The following is an 8,780-nucleotide window of genomic DNA, read 5'->3' on the forward strand; positions in this document are numbered from 1 at the left end:
GGCTGGCGGGGTCCGGAAGAAGAGCCCGTGGCTGGCTGCGGGGGGTGGGTTTTCCCTCTCGGCTAAAAGCACCGAGGCTGGGAAGGGGAAGCGCCGCCTCTCCGTGTGTTGCTCCCCCTGTGAAGTGAAAGCCGCGGCAGGGGAAAGCCTAGAAGCAAAACTCGGCCGAGGATGTAATGCCCGTGGCTTGCAGTTCACGCTTTCAAGGGAACCACCGGTGGTGAATCTGGCCCTTTCGGTTTGGGGATAAAACCGAAGCTTCCGTACGGTCATTTAGTCTCTTTTGTTGTGACTTGGCCCTAGTGTACGTGATACGGGGTTTGCCGATGTTGGTTTTCTTCTGTCTGGTTATTTTCATCCCATTCTCTAGTTAACATCAGTTTAGATAAATATTCTTGCTAACACTGTTGCTTTTTCAGGTGTAGTTATAGCACTGCTGAAAAGCAGACTCTAACTTTGCTTACTGAAGGTGCCATGCCTAACAAGAGTTTTAATCATATTAACCTAGCTCAATGGTTAAATAAAAAAAAAAAAACCAAACCCAAAACTTTGAAAGCAGCAAGAAGCCCTAAGCTCTCTGAGGGTATTGCCTAGTGAGTGTGAGATTGACCGATGTCTTGATCTCCAGAATCTCCCCCATTTCAGACCTGCCCAGTGGTAAGGAGCATTGAATAAGAAGCACTTATCAGGTCCAGCCCTTCCCCCCCGACGAGGGTGTGTTCATGCAGAACAGTTTACTAATATGGTAGTAAATGCCTCCTTCATCCCTATTTCATTTTAAGCTTTATGTGTTTGCTCAAACTGCAGCCCTAAAAGACATAATGGAAACTGGAAAAAGTTAGTCAAAATCTTCTTTAAAGAGAGGGTAATTGGGAGGTAAACTGACAGAGCGATGCGGAGATACGTATTCCCTTTGCAGATGTTAAAGCCTGTCGGAAGGCCATTACTGGAGTTCTTTTATTGGCTAACTTCTGTGGCTATTCCTTTTGATAGTGTTTAACCTACAAACAAAGCTTACGCTTATCTTCTAAAATAAACATTTACACAGGGGATATTCTGTGTTCCAGTATTTACTACTATAAACCATTCTACTACTGCTCGGTAGCAAATCCATATTCTCAGTTCTGTGGTACTGAATTGTGTGAAGGCCTAGCCATTTTGCGAGGAGTTGTTTAAACAGGCTTTTAAAATGCTTTTACTTCATATATTAGTTGGAAAGCACTATTTTGTTTGGGGAATTAAGCTGCCAGATGGGTTGGTTACTCACTTTGTGGTAAACCACCTGTATATAACAGTTTCTTGCAGAGTCTTTTCTAGTTAGTAAAGTAGTTTTGTAACAGGTGGTAGAATCTTACAATACTAGTGTGTACTGAATGAATCCCGGTACAGCCATTAGTATCTCTGGTGTAAAACCATTCTTTGTCTACCAGACTTACCTAGAGCTTTCCATATCGCACCACTCAAACAAGAACAAATTCATAGGTACCTTCTGCATTGTTTACAGCCATATAAAAATGTAGATTAACTCCATCAAAATCAGTTTTACTTCTGAATCCTCGCTGATGCAGTGGAAAGAACAATGAAGTGGTCCACTAGTCTTCAGGAAACAGTTTTCTCAATGTCAGTGCTTCTACAATAGCAAGTCATGACCTCTGGGAGTTTGTCACTGAAAAGTTATCAGGATGGCTACAGGCACCAGAAAGGATTTTTAACAGTTGAAAGGAGAGAATTTTTCTCACTTTACCCTTCCAAATCCATTCTCTGTCAGTTCTTGAACAACCAAAAAAAAAACCACCCCTATATATAAGTTTATTATCAACATATTTTAACTGTTCCTTTTAACATTAATATAGCAAGTTCATGGAATGAACTTTGGAACAGTCTTTGGAAATTATGGGATGTAATTGCAGCGAGGCTTCCTCTGTCGCATTGGTTTTCATATCTGGTCTAATATGAAGAAGATGATTGTGGAAAAGCAGGTAGGGTGAGAAAGTGTAATTACTGCTATGGGAAAAAATGAGACCTGCCTTTCAAATTATTTAATCAAATATTTTAAGAAAGAAATTAGGTCCTTTGTTCTTTTAAAGATATTCTTTTTCTCGATTCTCTTCTCTGAAAAAGAAGGCTTTTGTACAATTAAATATATACATAGAGGGTTATGTCATGCAATGTTGTGCAACAATAGGGCAGCATAAGAAACCAGGCAGTTGTACTCTTCAACATCTGTCTGTCCTCCAACAAGGAAGGCAGTATTGAAAATTTTCCACGCTTGAACATGATACTGGAAGCTTTCCACAGCAGTGCCGATGCTGAAGGCTCCATGCAAGAACGCCAATGTTAGAAACTTGTCAGTCCCAAAGCTGTGCCTTCTCCCAGCACCCTCGCGCCTGGAAAAGCGCTTCGCTCTGCGCCTGGTTCCACAATAAGCTGTCACCGTTTTGTCATTACACCACACTGTTGCTTTTCAGACAAAACCACAAATTCTGTCTCAAGAGATTCAGTCACTGTTACTCTTCTAAAGCAGTGGTCTATGCAGTATTGATTTCAGTCGGTCCATGTGGTTAATTTATTAGCCACGTGTGGATGACAGTTGTGGGGAAGAAGCATAAACTCCAGGACTTGAAGCTTATTTCTGCTTGAATAATTCAGCTCATGAAATGACTGCTATGTTTTATAGCTCCCTGGCTTTGAGCCGTTTTGAGTTTCTAATCTGCTCCACGATTACGATTTTGGGCTCTGTTGTTAACTTCACTTAACCGTCAGTAAAATGCGTGTGAGGAGACAGAAGCAATGTAGTGACTAGAAACACTGGATAGAAGGCAGAGAAAAGACCAGGCAGATGAGACTAGGTTACAGAGCTGAGAAATGGATTTGAAGAAAAGTACGTCACAGACAACAAAAATGTGTGATTGGAGTGATAATACACATCATACTGTATCTCTCGGCTTCTGTGGGCAGCTTCTACAGCTTTTCTGGATACTGGTGTCAGTGTGGACAAAGCAAGGGGAGAAAGTAACAAAGACCTTTTATTTGAATTAACATTTCCATCAATGGATGCATTGCAGCAGATACTGTTCAGCTGAGGAAAGTGCAAACTATGGTTGCATGACCTTAACTCTGACCAAACTTTCATTCTGGTGTAAGTGTATTATCGAGTAACACTCTCAGCTTTAATTCAGTCAGTTGGATGAAGAAGCTCTACTGTCTCTCCTCAGAGACTCTGCTATTACCCAAATTCCTGTATGGAATATGCCTTAATTTAGCCTTAATGGCAATAAAAGTCTGCTTTGGAACGTGATCATTCTTGATTGATTACTGCTGAAAGGGTCTCTCTTACGGACCTGAGAAGTCAGTGTTTATGGGATGAAAAATGAGGGCGAGTTACAGCTGCTCTCCATTTTAATGTCACCTAACTTCACTAATAGTAATGCAAGATGTTGAAAGAAAAAGCAAATTTAGCTTTAATCAGCAATTTTTTGATATAGAAAAAGATTAAAATCCAAGACACACAAAGCATTTAAATAGGTCACTGCTTTAAAAACCTCTTTTTAATGTGAGTTATGAAGTCTACAGACAGCAACTATGTTTTGGCCTATTTCATGTGAGCATCTCATACTAGATATATGGTAGGAACTTTAGGATGAAAAGCAAAAACCAGAACTACCTAGGCTACTGCTTACCTAAATTCAACACAAAATTTATTTTACTGTAGTGTTCCAGTTATAAGCAGTTACTTTCTTTGTACTTTGATAAAAACATATATAACTGCAGCTGCCCAAAAGTTTGCAAAACTGATATTTCTGTTAATATCTTAAAAAAATTGCATTTAACTGTTCCCATTTTTTCTGTTGTATAATATGCAAATAATATGTATTTTATAAAAATGAAATCTATTTACCCTTTAAACATTACAGTTTTATTATATGTGCTATTGTAAAGCCTGCATAACCAGTTAAGCGGCTCATAGGCAAACAGCGGCCATGTTACACCAGGCTGGTTTAGTCTGAAAGCTCAGGAACTTGTTTTGACTTTGTGCTGTGTACCAAATACCTAAAACAAAGGCAGCCTACATTAGACACTACCCAGGACAGCTGTGGAGCAGAGACTGAACTGAAGAGGTCATATGATAGGAAAGAAATATGACAAATCTCTCCTGGTACTAATGCAGATAATATTAGGAACACCAGCTGCTCCTGGTCACAATAATTGTTAACTGAACTTTTTCAGTCTTGATTTGACAAGAACTTTTTTCCACTTGCACTGGGTTTGCAAGCTTTTTTTTTTTTTTTTACTTTTCTATTCCTAGATCTCATTTTCATTTACTTTCTTATTTACATTCAAAGCAATACTCATGTAACACTTTTCCCCTGGAGATCTTAATAGACCTCCTTTATGTTTTGCTATATTGTTAATCCCTTTTTACAGGTATGAGAAGAAAGCAGTAATTTGCCTTTGTTCATCCATTAGATAGTTTCACAGGCAGTTTAGAGGGGCTTTAAAACGTGGATAGCTGTAACTTTACTAAATCGATTTAAATGGGTAAAAAATGTTTCTTTCCTTCTGCCTCCACCCCCCAAACTCTTCCAGCCTTGGTAAACATTGGCACTTTACCTGAAATGTATACATGACTTACTCTTAAGAAATAAAATGCAATTGCCAATAAAAATGTTGTATCATTTGGGAATTGGAGAACATAGTTTCAGGGTTTGGGTTTTTTTCCCTTCTAAACAGTAAGACAAAGGGTGGGACTGTGTCTGGCCCTGGAGGTGTGACATCCAGCAAGCAGATCCGAAGAGGCTGTAATCGCAGTCTGGTTCCTGAATAGTCCAAGCACGCGGGTGAGGCTAGCCGCTGGTGTTCACTGCTGCCAGAATGAAGTGCGTGTCAACCCATGGTGACTTACAAATGTTGAAATTTCTACAGAACAAACCAGAATGTTTTGTTTGTACCTTGTCTGTTCTGAGGGACTGTTTTCTTCTGCAGCCATGAGGGCTAGAAACTTAAAAGCAAGCTGAACCTGGCAGTAGAAGCTGTTTCCTATGTAATTGCAGCTCTCAAATCTTTTAGGAAAGAGAAAGAATAGGGTGAGTTGACAAGGCTGTGTGTCACGGGCCACAAGAGGAAGGAGGAATCATACCCTCCTGTCTCCTACAGCCGGAAGAGAGATGGAGGTTTGGCTGCTAACAGCCTGGTTCCCTTGTAGGCACTGTGATACTCGTCAACACGTTGGCCTTGCATCCAGGTAGCGGAAGAACTTAAATTAATTTCAATGGGTCTCATTAAACTTAAAGGGGTCTTAAGTTTTCGTCACGTGGAGTACATCCTGTGCTGTTGATAATGTCTACATTGTCTTGATAGAATAATTTATTCTGTTGATTCTGGCAAATAGTGCTGTCATATGTATCATAGAAATGATCGTAGCATACACAGGTGATCTGCTGAGACCGGAAGGAAAATGCTCAGCAAATTTTGAAATTGTTGATTCAGTCGGTATCATTTTTAGTCATGGATCCTGTGTGATTTTCCAGCAACTGATGATCTAAAATTATAGTTTCTCTAGAAGATCCCATTGTATACCCTACACTATACCATTATGTTAAGTGTTTTACAGTAACAAGAAAGGTTGTTTCAGAAATCTTCTGCTACTCAAAAATGCATCTGTCTCTAATACTGGTCAAAGTGGAAAAAAAAATCTTAAGGAAGTTCGATAATAAACCCTTGGGTATCTGATTAATCCTCATCATTTAGTGTGACCATGTGTGAAGTTAAGTAGAAGCTCTCCCTAAGCGCTGGCAGGGATAAGCTCCTACTACAAATGAAAAAGAAACAGGGAGCAGCACAGTTGTGCATTTGAAGAAATAAACAAGGAAATCTCAAGTGAAGTTGTTCCATGTCAAAGAAAGGCCAGCTTATTCAAAGCTACTGAGAAACTAAATTGCAGTCCAAACTGTGTCTTTTCCAGTTTTTAAAAGTTGAAAAAAAATTAAAATCCTTAAAACCTGTAAGCTCTCATCTTCAGTGTAAACCTTTTAAAAAGAGAAACTATCTTGAATACACTCCAGTTCATAGGCTTGATCATGTTGTGCAATTTTATGTCACTACATTATATTAATAATTAGCATTTATATGATGTTAAATTATTGTAATATGTACAAATATTAAAAGCATAAACCCCCCATTCTCCTTTTCCAGTAGTTAAAAATTTACTTTGTAAAGATATAATTCATTTTGGAACAGACTTTCATGACCTAACTAGAAACACAGATAATCACAAAATGAAGACGTTGTTTAAGAGGTAAAAAATCTGTATTATTATTTTCCTAATTCTGACATAATTTGCAAGATCATGTAAAATCCTGCTCTAGCAGTCACTTCTGGAGAGAGGTAAGGATATTTTAGTGCCTGTGAATAGCTGTAATGGTAGAATCAGGTCTCATCTGTGGTGTTTATAATGCTAATAAATATTAACAACCAAACACTTGGATTAAAAAAACTTCTAAAACTGTATCTGTTTAAAAACCCATTGAAACTGGAGGGTGGGGGTCTCTCTTTGTGTTCTGTGCTTTAGGATGTGTCCTTCGCTGGATTTCAAACCTACCTTTGCAACTAAAGGCTAGAAGCTTTATCAGTATGAAAGCTGAGCCTCTAACGCTATCTTTCAAGTAAGGGAGCTGAGGTTTGAGGAGCATTATAGATGAATGGCATTATCTAATAAAGAAGCAATGCTTTTGATCAGCTGCTGTATATTGAAGGAATGATAGCAGTAGGTACTATCCGAATGTAGGAAACCTGGTACGATCTGCCTAGTGGCCATTTTTTGTGAAAAAATTTGCAAAACATTTTATCTGATCCTTTTCCCGTAATATTTCTCAGTTACGGGTTTATTGTCAGGTAACATCAGCAAAAACCAACTGCAGTTCAAGACTATCATTATACTTGAGTTTGTTGGAGTATAAGCCTATGTCTTTTACCCAGAATGAGCTCTGCGGGAAGTCAGGAAAACAGTTAAACCGCAAACCTACATGTAATTTTACTCATTTTATTTTTATAAAAATATCTGTATTAGTATCGGACTCAACTGACAGAATCCAAATACCTTCTGAAGACCTTCTAAATGGTGCATCCTGGACTCAGGTGGAGGAAGTGTTCACCCGCCCCCAAGGGGCACTTAAAACCTGCTGTTAACTTCAGCAAGAGCTACGTCAGACCTAGGGATGCTTATAACTGTACTGCAAAGACAAGGGCACTGGAAGAGGCTTCAGGGCTACAGAAGTTTCCCATTTTCCTTTCTGAAAAATGAATCCATATTGGAAGAGGACACGATGGTGTAAAGGAGCACTGCAGTTTCTAGGATCCTCTGACAAAACTGCGAAGATGGTGGGTGTAATATGTGTTATTCAAAGCAAAAAGCAAGTGATTAAAGACAGTGTCAAATCTGAATTTCTATAAGCAGAAAACAGTGGTTCACAAGACTGTAGCAAAGAGTATACAGTGCTTTTTGTGGTATCAAGAGTGCATTTGAGACCAGCAGAATTTGCTGAAAAGCTATGACAGTGTTTCTCTTACGAACAAAAAAAAAAGCTGAGCAAGCTTTTTCTTTCTTTTCAAGGGATAAAAAAGTAACTCTTAAGCAATATACTACAACTATGGGCCTATTATTCATAGCTAAATTTGTATTGCATTACTAAACAAAACCTCTGGGGATGATACTTTTCACTATATGTTCCAGATAGTTGCATTACATTTCAGAAAAGCACCAATGATGATTTTGTTGGGTCTCTTTCTGACTGGGTGATCTCATACAATATGACACAAAATATTAATCCGGGCAGCCCGGATGGACAGATGATCAGTGAAACGGTGACCCTGAAGCAAGCAGATGGATGTGCGCTTTTAACTTGGCTGAATGGGGGCCTGTGAGGAGGAGGGGTGTTGAAACCTAGGGGGTACCTCAGTGCAAAGCTGGAGGGTGGTTTCTCTGTTTGCTTCTGTGCAGTTGTTGTGTTTGAGGTATCTCCCTTACGCTGCATTTACTGTTGCTTTATCAACCAGAAGTAGGTGTCGTACTTCACTGTTTAAGTCCCCCAACAAACAATTTGTCACGTACATTCAACAAAGAACATCTGAAGTTTCTGTACGAACGTTTCTGTATTTTTGCACGTAAGAACGAAGCCTTCTAACAGAAGGGCCTTTGATGCCTCCTGTAACTAAGGGCTTATTGCGAAAGTGAATTGGCACAAACTGTTAAGGGGCATGTATTACAAATCTTTAAAGCTTTTACAGTACACAGGCTTATCAGTTTTAATCCCGTAACACCTAGATTATTCTTAAAATACAATGTTTATTTTTGGACGCTGTTTACTGCTTTAAATCTTTTAATAAAAGCCTGTGTTACATAAACTCTTTTGTACACCCTTAGTTTCCATTGTACAAGGCAGAACGCTTGAAAAAGGAACATTGGCTTCAGCTGGATTACTCAAAGACCTGGAAATACCAGTTTTGCCCCAATATCACTATTTCGGCTAAAGGTATGATTTTTCTCTCTTACTGTATTACTTGAATCATATACAATAAGCTCTATGTGTGCTAATATAGATTAAATTTTGTCATACAATTAACTATCTGAAGCTACATTTTAACTATCCTAGTGTAAAACATATAAAGAAATTTTAAAAAATACAGTTTGTAGGTAAGTCCCGATATTCCTGTGCTTTGGGGTCTATCCTTTAACACATTTGGACAATAAATTTGAGGCAGAGCAACAGGCAGTAGCACGGTTA

The sequence above is a fragment of the Aptenodytes forsteri genome, unplaced genomic scaffold (assembly GCF_000699145.1).
Source record: "Aptenodytes forsteri isolate BGI_AS27 unplaced genomic scaffold, ASM69914v1 Scaffold13, whole genome shotgun sequence".
Taxonomy (NCBI): Eukaryota; Metazoa; Chordata; class Aves; order Sphenisciformes; family Spheniscidae; genus Aptenodytes; species Aptenodytes forsteri.